This window comes from Aotus nancymaae, unplaced genomic scaffold (assembly GCF_030222135.1).
Source record: "Aotus nancymaae isolate 86718 unplaced genomic scaffold, 86718_ANA_hifiasm-v0.15.2.pri h1tg000019l, whole genome shotgun sequence".
Lineage (NCBI taxonomy): Eukaryota > Metazoa > Chordata > Mammalia > Primates > Aotidae > Aotus > Aotus nancymaae.
In genome coordinates, this window is record NW_026988431.1 from 48,968,146 (window position 1) to 48,979,703 (window position 11,558).

Genomic DNA, 11,558 nt, shown 5'->3' on the forward strand with positions numbered 1-11,558 from the left:
CTTTTCAAAATGATTGCTTAGCTCCTAGTCCAGATCTATAAACTGCAAGTGAGTGTGAGGCTCTCTGATTGATTGAGACATGACAATTATGTAGCAAGTAGCAGCAAGTGGAGTCCCCTGGGATGAGGCACACAGTCACTGTTAATCTCCATCAACGTACCTTGTTAAAACTTGTATAATTACAACGCTGGCCATTTCCCCCAAACTCATCTTATTAAAATGGCCAGCCAAAGGAAATGCTTGGTTCTAGCATTTCTTGCATTTTTATGGGCTGAATTGGGCACTGAAGCCAAAGAAGAGAAAGAAGAAGAGCAGACCTGCCGGTTGCTGGGCAATTTTGATTTGAATGGGTATGTAGATGCCGAAAACCATTCCCTTGTTATTGGAGGACCGTTTCCTATTCACTCCAGGACCATCCCAGCAAATGAGTCTATTTTGGAGCCAGTATCAGCAAAATGTGAAGGGTAAGCCATTCTTTTAGCCGTCTTTTTGCATCAGTTGCAGGCGGTGGGTGTGGGGGTCAGAGTCTGGAACTGGTGCCCATGATACTAGCCTGGACTCTGACACTATTTCTTTGATAGGTACTACAACTTTAACTGACTAAGTATGGCCAAAGAGGAAGACTTGCTATTATTTTGAAAATGTTGCTCAGAAAAGAGAACAGTGAAATGGAAGGAGGAAGGGAGTATTTTAATTTTGTTTTCATTAATCTAAACAAAGGTAGGACATAGAGAAATTTCCTGAGGAAAAGATGTATGCATTGTATAGTAATATTGTGAGTATCATAATAAAAATTAATGAATAAAAGAAAAACCGTCCCAAATTCCTCCTTTCCAGTAATTATCTGTGCTCATTAAAAAAATTTCCCTGTTAATCCTTATTCAAATGTTAGTATACTTTACACATGTAGTTTTAATTATAGTTTGGAAATAAGTTTGCATACTGCATGTTTCCCAATATTATACACATACTGCTATGTAATTTCTCTAATAGTTTAAAAATAATAAAAGATGTTTCCATCATATAAGTTCTTTCCAGGTTTTCAATATTATAAATAATTCTGTAGTGAACAGTTGGGGCATACTACTTTTTCCTTTGGGAAAAACAGTTCCTTCAAATCAATTTTCATGGATGGAGGAATTACAGCCAGTGCATATTTTTCTAGTTCTTGAAATGTATTGCTATTCTGCTTTAAAAATGATAGTGCTATATTTATTTCAAAAATGTATATTGCCATTAGTGTAAATTTGGAAACTAAGTTTCTTAGGATGATAAAGCCCTTCATGTTCTGGCACCTTCTGGTTTTCCAGTTTCCCCTTTCATTGTGCCACACCCACTCCCACCCTGTCTCTTCAAACTTGCTGGGCTTCCCATTCCTTCAAGATTACACGTTCTCTTGTTGTAAAGCCTTCGGGCATGCTGTTTGCAGCATTCTCCTCCTGTTCTTCTGTCATCCTTTAAGCCTCAGCTTGGCTGTTAATTCCTCCAGAGCTGGGTGCACCTTTTTGTATTTATAGATCCCAGGTTTCACCCGTCATTGTTTTTTATCATTTTGTTCTGAAATTGCTTGGCTACTTTTCTATTTCCTTGCTTAGGCAGTGCTGTGTTTATCTTGCTCCTGACTGTATTTATAGTGTCTAGCACCAGAGGAACTCAATAATTACAGATTAAATGAAAAATGAAACTAAACTAAAAACCCAATTAAAGAAACATGGAGAAAAATTCCACCCTGCCAACAGGGCTATTTACTATCACATATTTAATTAAAAAATACTTATTGAATAGAAGTCATAGAGTTAGATAGTATAGCCACAGACGATATTAAGGAAAGAGGGTCTTGGGGAAATTGCATTCAAATAGGTTAAAGTTTGGCTAAGACTGGGAATAAAGAGTTTGGAATTAATTTTTTTTTTGGAGACAGCGTCTCGAACTGTTGCCTGGGCTGGAGTGCAGTGGTGTGATCTCGGCTCACTGCAACCTCCACCTCTCAGGTTCAAGCTATTCCCCTGCCTCAGCCTCCCAAGTAGCTGGGATTATAGGTGTCCATCACCACACCCAGCTAATTTTTTGTAGTTTTAGTAGAGACAGGTTTTACCATGTTGGCCAGGCTGGTCTCGAGCTCCTAACCTTGTGATTTGCCCGCCTCGGCCTCCCAGAGTGCTGGGATTACAGGCGTGAGCCACCGCGCTTGACCTGTTTACCTGTTTTTTTTTTGTTTGTTTTTTTAATGGAGAAGGAATTAAAAAGCAAAAATGGTGATGGACTTCAAGAAAAATATTTTCCCCTTTTAGTGGCTAGGAAATGGAAAGGAGGAGGCATTTTATTTATTTATGGTTATATCTAAGAATAATAGGAAAAAGACATTTTCAATTAAAAACTAATTAGAAACATTAACAATCAAATTATGGATAGAAAAATTATTGTAATTGGAGTCATAGTATATATGAATTTTATGTACTGCTTTTAGGTACTCCTAGCATATTTCCTTGTATTTACATAATTTTTATAATTATAATTAATGTCCAGAAGAAAGCAAAAGAAGGTAAGTAGGAAATAAAGGAGACTCATCTGGCACCAGAGACTTCCCATTAATGGGGAAAAATGTATTGAGGGGTTATTGCAGGCCCTGTTTGGTGGAGAGAGTTATGAATATAAGAATATTTTTGTGAAAAGAGATAGCAGTTTGAGGAGATTATAGCATATGAAAGGTATATAGAGCACCTTCATAGGATCACCCATATTATAATTCCATAGCTCATGATTGTCAATTTCTTCATGAGTTCCAGAACATTCTTATTTCCTGTTTCCTCTATCCTATGTTCTATTTTCACTTCATTGGCTAAAGTTTACATTCTTCTTTGGCACCTGCAAGCAGCAACATTGGAAACCCTATGTAGGAAATAACCTTTTTTTTTTTTTGAGGTGGAGTTTCACTGTTGTTGCCCAGGCTGGAGTGCAATGGTGCTATCTAAGCTCACTGCAACCTCTGCCTCCTGGGTTCAATAGATTCTGCTGCATCAGCCTCCCGAATAGCTGGGATTACAAGCATGCACCACCACTCCCAGCTAAATTTTGTATTTTTAGTAAAGACATGGTTTCACCATGTTGGCCAGGCTGGTCTTAAACTCCTGACCACCTCAGCTTCCCAAAGTGCTGGAATTATAGGCATTAATCACTGCTACCAGCCAGGAAATAATGTTATTTAAGAAGCTGAAAAACCTGATATCTAATTCTGGATACATAATTTAACACTGTAAGATCTTAGACAAGTTACTTACACCTTCTGAACCTCGGTTTCCCTAGAAGTGAAATCAGGGTAATGATATCTACATTTTAAGATTGCTCAATATATGCAATGAGATAACAAATATGAAATGTTTTTCATATAGATTTCTTTTACCTTCTTTGGAGATTTACTACATGCTGGAAACCACTGACTGGTCTCCAGCCAGTGCCCGAGAACTCACAGCAGCAGCAGTTTGAGCTCCAAGAAGGAGGCCCGAAGTGTTCCCTCCAACACTGCACACTCCCATCCATTGAACAAGGAAAAGACCATAAATCCTTTTGTCTAAAGAAGGATGTGAAAATAAAGGGAGAAGAACTGTTAAGTTCTCTCTCTCCCAATAAAAAGATTCTGAAAATGTGTAATTTGAGATTTGGCTATTGCTTTCTAATAACTGCATGAATGTTTTCAATTGTAGGTGGGATATGCCTCTACCTGCGTAATTCTTAGTGACAAATACCGGTTTCCATCTTATCTTCGTGTAATAGCCAGTGATAAGATCCAGTCAAAGGCCATGGTAAAACTTATCCAACACTTTGTTTGGGTCTGGGTAGGTGCTATAGCAGCTGATGATGATTATGGAAAATAGGTAGTAAAAACTTTTAAGGAAAATATGGAGAATGCCAGCCTCTGTATTGCATTATCTGGAATCATTCCCAAAGTCTATTCCAATGAGAAAGTGCAAAAAGCTGTTGATGCTGTAAAGACCTTCACGGCCAAGGCCATTGTGCTTTATGAATCTGATATTGACCTCAGTCCTTTTGTGCTATAAATGGTTTACCATAACATAACTGACAGAACATGGATAGCGAGTGAAGTGTGGATTACCTCAGCCCTCATTGCAAAGCCTGAATATTTTCCATATTTTGGTGGAAGTATTGGATTTGCAACACCAAGAACTGACATACCAGGATTAAAGGAATTTCTTTATGATGTGCATCCTAGCAAGGATCCAAATGATGTCCTGACCATCGAATTCTGGCAAATGGCTTTTAACTGTACTTGGCCTAATGGTAGTATTCCATACAATATTGACCATAGAGTGAATATGACTGGTAAAGAAGACAGATTACATGCCATGTCTGATAAATTCTGTACTGGAGAGGAGACGTTGAAGGATCTTAAAAATACCTATCTGGATGTGTCTCAGCTAAGAATTACAAACAATGTCAAACAAGTTGTGTATTCTATGGCTTATGCTCTGGATCGTTTAAGCAGATGTGAAGGTCATGGGCCATATATTCCTGGAAACACCTGTGCATATACACCTGACTTCTTGGCAGGTAAGTCATCGTCTGGCGTACGTCATGACATAGCTTGATAATTATAAGAATTCATGTCATTAAAACTATTGATTTGCCTTTGTACTTAGTAGACATGATCTCCTCACATGCTCACATAAAATAATGACTTGCTTGTGTGGCCGAAGTGGGCATTTTGAAGTATACATTTTTTTTTAACAGTTATTATTAAGTTTGTTGTGAATGATAGAAAACTCCCCAAAATAGTGCCTTAACCATGATGACTTTTTTCATTCATGTAAATGAAGTTTAGAGATGGGCATTTTAGGACTGAAAGAATGGTTTAGGGACCCTTTACCTATGGTGATATTTCACCATCCACAATATGAGGGTTCACCTCATAATCCAAGATGACCACATGGGCTTCAAACATCATGTCCACATTTTAACCAATAGGAAGGATAAAGGGCAAATATATGTGTGTACCCCTCCACTTAAGGATAATTTCTAGAAATTACATATAATTCTCCTTATATCTTATTAGGCAGAATTTTTTCATGGTCATATCTAGCTACAAAGGAAACTTTGTAGTTTAAAGAAGATGTAGTCCTCATAAAGTATGGGAGGGGCCACACCAAATTTGCTGAAAGATTGGACCTGGAAGTGTTTTACATCAAATAATTAGAGGACAATACAAAGAATGATTTAAGTCATAATGGTGAACTGAGTCTGGTGGTTGATGAGAAGAGGGACTTGAGTGGAAGAGAGGGTCCATACAGGCAAGTAATAGAATATAAGGTTGGAGATGATGGATAGAAATGTTGGTGTTGATGATAGAAATGAGGAATAGGGTTTATGGGATAGTTTTGGATGTGTTGAATTTGAGGTGATGGTGGAATTTTAATGTAGGAACATATTGAAAGTTTAGAATATGGAATTAGATAGAGGTCAGGTGGGAAAGGTTGTTCGTAGAGATCAAGATTTGGGAGTTATTTTATAGAGATACTGGTTGAAGACAAGAGAATGAATGACCTTCTTTACAGTCGGAGAGAGAAAACCAGAGGATCAAGGACCGAACCCAGGACCCAAGGGAAGCCAAGGGAGCTTGCATTTCAAGGAGGGGTTGATCAAAAGTGTCAGGTATTGAAGAAAGCTGAAGGAGAACGTGGTTAGAGGAAAATCTCTCAGACAGGGCAAGGAGAGTTTTAGTGAGGTGAGAGGGTTGGCAGCTAGATCACAGAGGTTAAGAAGGGAAGGAATACTGAGAAATGGAACAAAAAGGCATCAGCTCATTGTTAATGATAATAATAATATTTAAAAAGGGAATATAGAGAGCTCTTTCCAGAAGACTGAATCTGGAGCGAGAAACTCTAGTTCATTCCGTGGTGATTTTATTGTTCATCTTTCAGAATTTGAGAATGTCTTGCTATCACTCCTTCCTGTAATAGCTACTCCTCAAAGTGCATTTAAAATATGATTTTACAGACATACATGTATAAAACATGTAAACATGTAAGAAGCTTATCTATTTTGTATACATACTTCTGTAATGTTATGTACCAGAACCTATCTCAGAGATTTCTAATATTTTCTGTTATCTAATTCAGATTTGCTCTGGAAAACACAACATATGAAAATTCTGATTTCTAAAATAAATATAAATGTAATCATGCATCTTCCAAAATGATTTTTTGCTTAATGGAAAAGCATTTTATTTCTTAAATAGGAAACTCCCTAATGGATTAAGAAACAAACTATTTACAAACCTTGCATTTATTCTGGGTTTCAAGGTGCACATCGATGTAGAATGTAAAAGGAGGCCTGTGTTTACTACTGAGATTTTTAAATTCATTTAACAACAACAACAACAAAAAAGTCAGTGCTATGCCTTGTCTGCTTTTCCGTTTGCCCTCCCCAATTTTCTGATAAAGCAGATCTTTCATTGTTCTTTTCTACTGACCCTTCATGACATAGCTTTGATTTTAAGACTATTTTGGGATGACCTTGCAGAGGGGAAGTATTTTTTAGGGTCTCAAGATGATTCTTGGAATCACAGGTCCTTCACAAGCAGGAACAGGCCTGTCAAATGGTCTCATCCCCAGAGTCCTGTTGGCATGTAGCCTGGTCTGGATCCCCAGGGTTAGAAAGAAGCAGGCTTAAGATTAGCTTTGCACTTCTAGAATCAACAACGAGACCCTCCTTTAGCAAAATTCCTCTCTACGTTCTCCATGTTGTTATTTTCTTTTTTCATTATCTTCAGTCAGGCATCCTGGGTTTCCCAGGAAATCACAAAGCTTCCATGGAAATTCAAATGGAAAATTTCTCAGCTTCATGAGTACTAGAGACAAAGGTCTTTGTTAATCTGTCATATTTGTCTTTGCTAGCTTCTCCATTCAGTGTGTACTGATGTGTGTCCTCCTGGGACTCGGAAGGGGATTCGTCGGGGGAACCAATATGCTGCTTTGACTGCATCCCATGTGCTGATGGACATGTGCCACGGGAACCAGGTAGAGATGGTAATTTCTTCACTGATATGAGGATGCTATTAGATCAAACATGCTTTTTGCAAAGAGGGCCTAAGGAGCCTTCTTTATAAATAGGTGTGTATAACTTATAACAAAAATCATTAAAATCTACCAAATTATTGGATGTTTATGCACTGTGAAAAAAACAGTATTGTATTTCAGTTCTAAAGCTGCTACAGTTGGGAAAATATCTACAACCTTGAAGTTAATAGAGGAAAATGCAAAATAAAATATATGAAATGTGAAATATGAGTAGGATTTATAAAAATATTTAAAATCATTTGTTTCTGAAATCAATTAAATGCTAGTTATATTCATAATTGGAAGAAAGGGAATTAGAGTACTATGTTTTACTGAATTATGTCTAATTTGGAACTATAAGATCTAAAATTTCATCCCTAAAGGCAATTGGCTTAAGGTCATAAGTACACAAAATTTGTAGGACATATGATTTCTGTAACCACTTCACCATGGCCTGCCAAATTGCTGCTCTTTATGACCAGAATTTTAATTGGGCTTAGTGTGCTCAGTCTTGTGAAGCATGTTGGAGCAGGTTTATTTTTATCTCTACCTTCTGTTAAAGATAACACAAAGTGTACTTGTCTTTTGTCAAATGGCCCTCAATAGCAATTCTTTAAAAAAGAATTTTGAAAATGTAACATTTTCCCAAAATGGAAAACAAGATCTATGTAACCTGAACAACTCCTTGAACCCCACACAGCCCAGCCTCTGCGTAGAGTTGCATCTAGGGAAGTCTAGCACAGCAGTCAAAAGTGATTAAATGGGAATTGCAATCTTTCCTGCATCTTTCAAAGAACATGAAAGAGATCAATTTCACAATCTACTTTAAACTCATATCAAATAGCTTTTTCTTATGTTCTGACATTCTCCCTTAGAGCCTCCACCCAGCTAAATGCTCCAAACCTTCAATGTCAAGCACCATGTAGGTTCTTCTTCTCCTTCTTCTTCCTCTTCCCCTTCCCCGCTCCTCCTCCTTCTTATTCCTCCTCCTCTTCTGCTGCTGCTTTTCCCTCTTTTCCTCCCTCCCTTCCTTCCTTCCTTCCTTTTGTGAGTCACAGTCTTGCACTGTCACCCAGGCTAGAGTGCAGTGGTACCATCTCAGCTCACTGCAACCTCAGCCTCCTGGGCTCAAGTAATCCTCCCACCTCAGACTCCCAAGTAACTGGGACTACAGGCATGTATCATCATGCCAGACTGATTTTTTTTTTTATTATTATTTGGTAGAGACAAGGTTTTGCCATATTGCCCAGGCTGGTCTTGAACTCCTGGGCTCTACTGATCCACCTGCCTCAGTCTCCCAAAGTGCTGGACTTACGGGCCTAGGCCACTGTGCCCATCCTTGTTTTCCTTCTCATTCTCAATTATTCTCCACCTATTCCTTCAAATCTGCACCTGGAGGGCGAAGAGAGGAAAAGCTCTGAGTAAGCAAAGACAAAATTCTCTTTCATAAGAGTCATATTGAATGAAAGACAGAAGACACTTGTATTTTAATCAACCTTATTCCTGTCACAATCCTCTCAATTTTTTCACCTCAGTACCTTTAATTTTTTTACATTTTTAAAATTTGTGGATTGTTCTTGGGTTTATGAAGATACATACCACTCTTCTCAATTAGACAACTGAAGTAGAAAGAAAGAAGCTTGTTACTGGAAAAGGCCAACTCAGGAAAGGCTGAAACTGAGAAGAGAGATTGACTTTCCAAAACTGAAAATAATTCTCAATCTATAATATTATCTATACACTCTAAGGCCATTTTATCACTATTTCTTCTGAGATACTATATATATTCTATAGAAAGGGAATTTCAACAAGTCCCCACTCTAGAACTATGAAAGCTCTGGGATATTCACAGTGGAAAGGGACAATTGGATTTCCTTGCAGTCAATTCTTTGTTCTTTGTTCTATAGGTCAAAGGGAGTGTGAACAATGTGGTGAAGACTATTGGTCAAATTCACAAAAGAGCGAGTGTGTGCTGAAAGAGGTGGAATACCTTGCTTATGATGAGGCCCTGGGATTCACATTTGTCATTCTCTCTGTCTTTGGGGCATTTGTGGTCTTGGCAGTCACAACCGTGTATGTAATACACAGGCACACTCCCCTGGTGAACGCCAATGACCGGCAGCTGCGCTTTCTCATTCAGGTTTCTCTGATCGTCGTGCTGCTGTCGTCCTGCTTTTCTTTGGTAAGCCACCCAGTTGGTCCTGCATGGCCCGCCAGGTCACTCTGGCACTGGGCTTTTCTCTTTGCCTGTCTTGCATTCTTGGAAAGACTATTTCACTGTTTTTAGCCTACAGAATTTCCAAATACAAAACTCAATTTATATCCATGCGCCCCCTTTATCGGAAAATCATTGTGCTAATCTCTGTTCTAGAGGAGATTGGCATATGTACAGCCTATTTGGTATTGGAACCACCGAGGGCATATGAGAACATGGAATCTCAAAATACAAAGATCATTCTGGGATGCAGTGAAGGTTCCATGGAGATTTTGTGCTCGATGTTTGGGATTGATGTCTTCCTAGCCTTGCTATGCTTTCTCACAACTTTCGTGGCTCGCCAGTTACCAGATAATTACTATGAAGGAAAATGCATCGCCTTTGGGATGCTGGTCTTTTTCATCATCTGGATCTCTTTTGTCCCTGCTTACTTGAGCACCAAAGGCAAGTCCAAAGTGGCTGTGGAAATATTTGCAATCTTGGCATCCAGCTATGGTTTATTGGGTTGTATATTTGCTCCTAAGTGCTTTATTATTTTGCTGAGGCCATAGAGGAACACCAGTGAAATTGTTGGTGGAAGAGTCTCCACCACACATAAGAGCATCCAACTGACCTCAGCTTCTGTGAGCAGTGAGCTTAGCAATACCACAGTGTCAACTATTCTGGATGACTAGAGTTATTTACGTGTCCTCTAAAGCTGCAGTGATGATGTGGTTCAGCATTCCCTTTCAGGTTGCTTCTACAGCAGCTACCTGATACTCTTGACTAATGTTGAGGGTTTGGGTTCTGGAGATGTAGTTTTAGCATGGTATATCAAATCTCCTACTATAAGATGCCATTTAGCATGAACAAGAAAACCTTTTACTGTTGAAATTAAAAACTATTTCATTCGAATATTTCAAAATACTTTGGTATAAGGACTATGTAGTAGAGGATATAGTAGGAACCAATTATCTAAAATGATAGATAAGGCTGGGTGTGGTGGCTCATGACTGTAATCCTCCACTTTGGGAGACCAAGGTGGGTGAATAACTTGAGGTCAGGAGTTCGAGACCTGCCTGGACAACATGGTGAAACCCTGTCTCTCCTAAAAATACAAAATAACAAAATACAAAAATTAGCCAGGAGTGGTGGTGCATGCCTGTAGTCCCAGATACTCAGGAGGCCGAGGTGAGAGGATCACTTAAATCTGGGAGGCGGAGGTTGCAGTAAGCCGGGATCGCACCATTGCACTCTAGCCTGGGTGACAGAGTGAGACACCACCTCAATTAAAAAAAAAAAGATAGATAAAAAATTTAGCTCTTGAAAGTTTTTGTTCTTACAGCATGGTTGTCTGATCTAGAATTTTACCTAAAACAAAATCACCTAGTGGGGACCAAGAGAGACATTTTGTTCTACATTCTGTTAATGTAGCTCTGAAATACACAGCTTTCCTCTGATTGAGGTGAGAATTACAGCTCCTGAAGCAGGGGGTTTGGAAGAGAATTTATATTTCAAAGGACTCTGACATACAGAGGATATTGAAGGAAGTTTGATGTCAACAAAACTCAGTTTTTTTTTTTGAACACACGTGGAAGCAGACAAGTTTCTCTTCTCCCAGAGAGAAGGCAAGTCTACAAATCTATCTGCTACAGATTTCCTGGGAGAGAATATGTGGTCAAGTACCTGAGTTTTAAAACATTCCTCTGCTTGAAAAAGAAAAACAAGAAATTAAGAGTTGGCAAAGCAATTATTAAGAAGATTATATAGTGAAGACATGAATAGCAAAAAAGCAAATGTTTACCTAGAGCAGGTATTAGAATGCAAAATTTTTTAGGATAAATTGAGTGATACTTGCCCTCTGATTATGTAGAGTTACCTGGAATTTAATTTCCATGTGGAAATGTTATAAAATGTTTTCAATCTTTTTCCAGATATGAAATTTTGAAAATGACCTGTATATATTTATGTGTATATGAATATGTGTGGAAAAACAGAATTTGTAGAAATGCTGATAAAAAAATGCATGTGTATATTTAATTCTAGAAGGCTGACAAGACAAGAAAGAATTCTCCCTTCAAGAGAGTGATGTTTGTAAATCTCAGTTAAGCAAGCTGGTCCGAGATTCATGTAGGCTCATGGGAGCAGAAAGTGAAAGTGTGATGACTAGTTTAGCAGGGCAAGTCTGTTGGGAACTTATTTACTGATTTTTTTTTTTTTTTAGAACGATCATTCTAGACCAGACAAAGGGAATGAGCTTCCTGTAATTTAAATACTAAGTTTACATCAAGGTT

The 11,558-nt window shown here is 38.3% G+C and overlaps 1 pseudogene; it reads left to right on the forward strand.

Moving 5' to 3' along the window:
- Nucleotides 1–219: 219 nt before the first annotated feature.
- Nucleotides 220–9,959, forward strand: LOC105713560 (vomeronasal type-2 receptor 1-like; annotated as a pseudogene).
- Nucleotides 9,960–11,558: the final 1,599 nt, after the last annotated feature.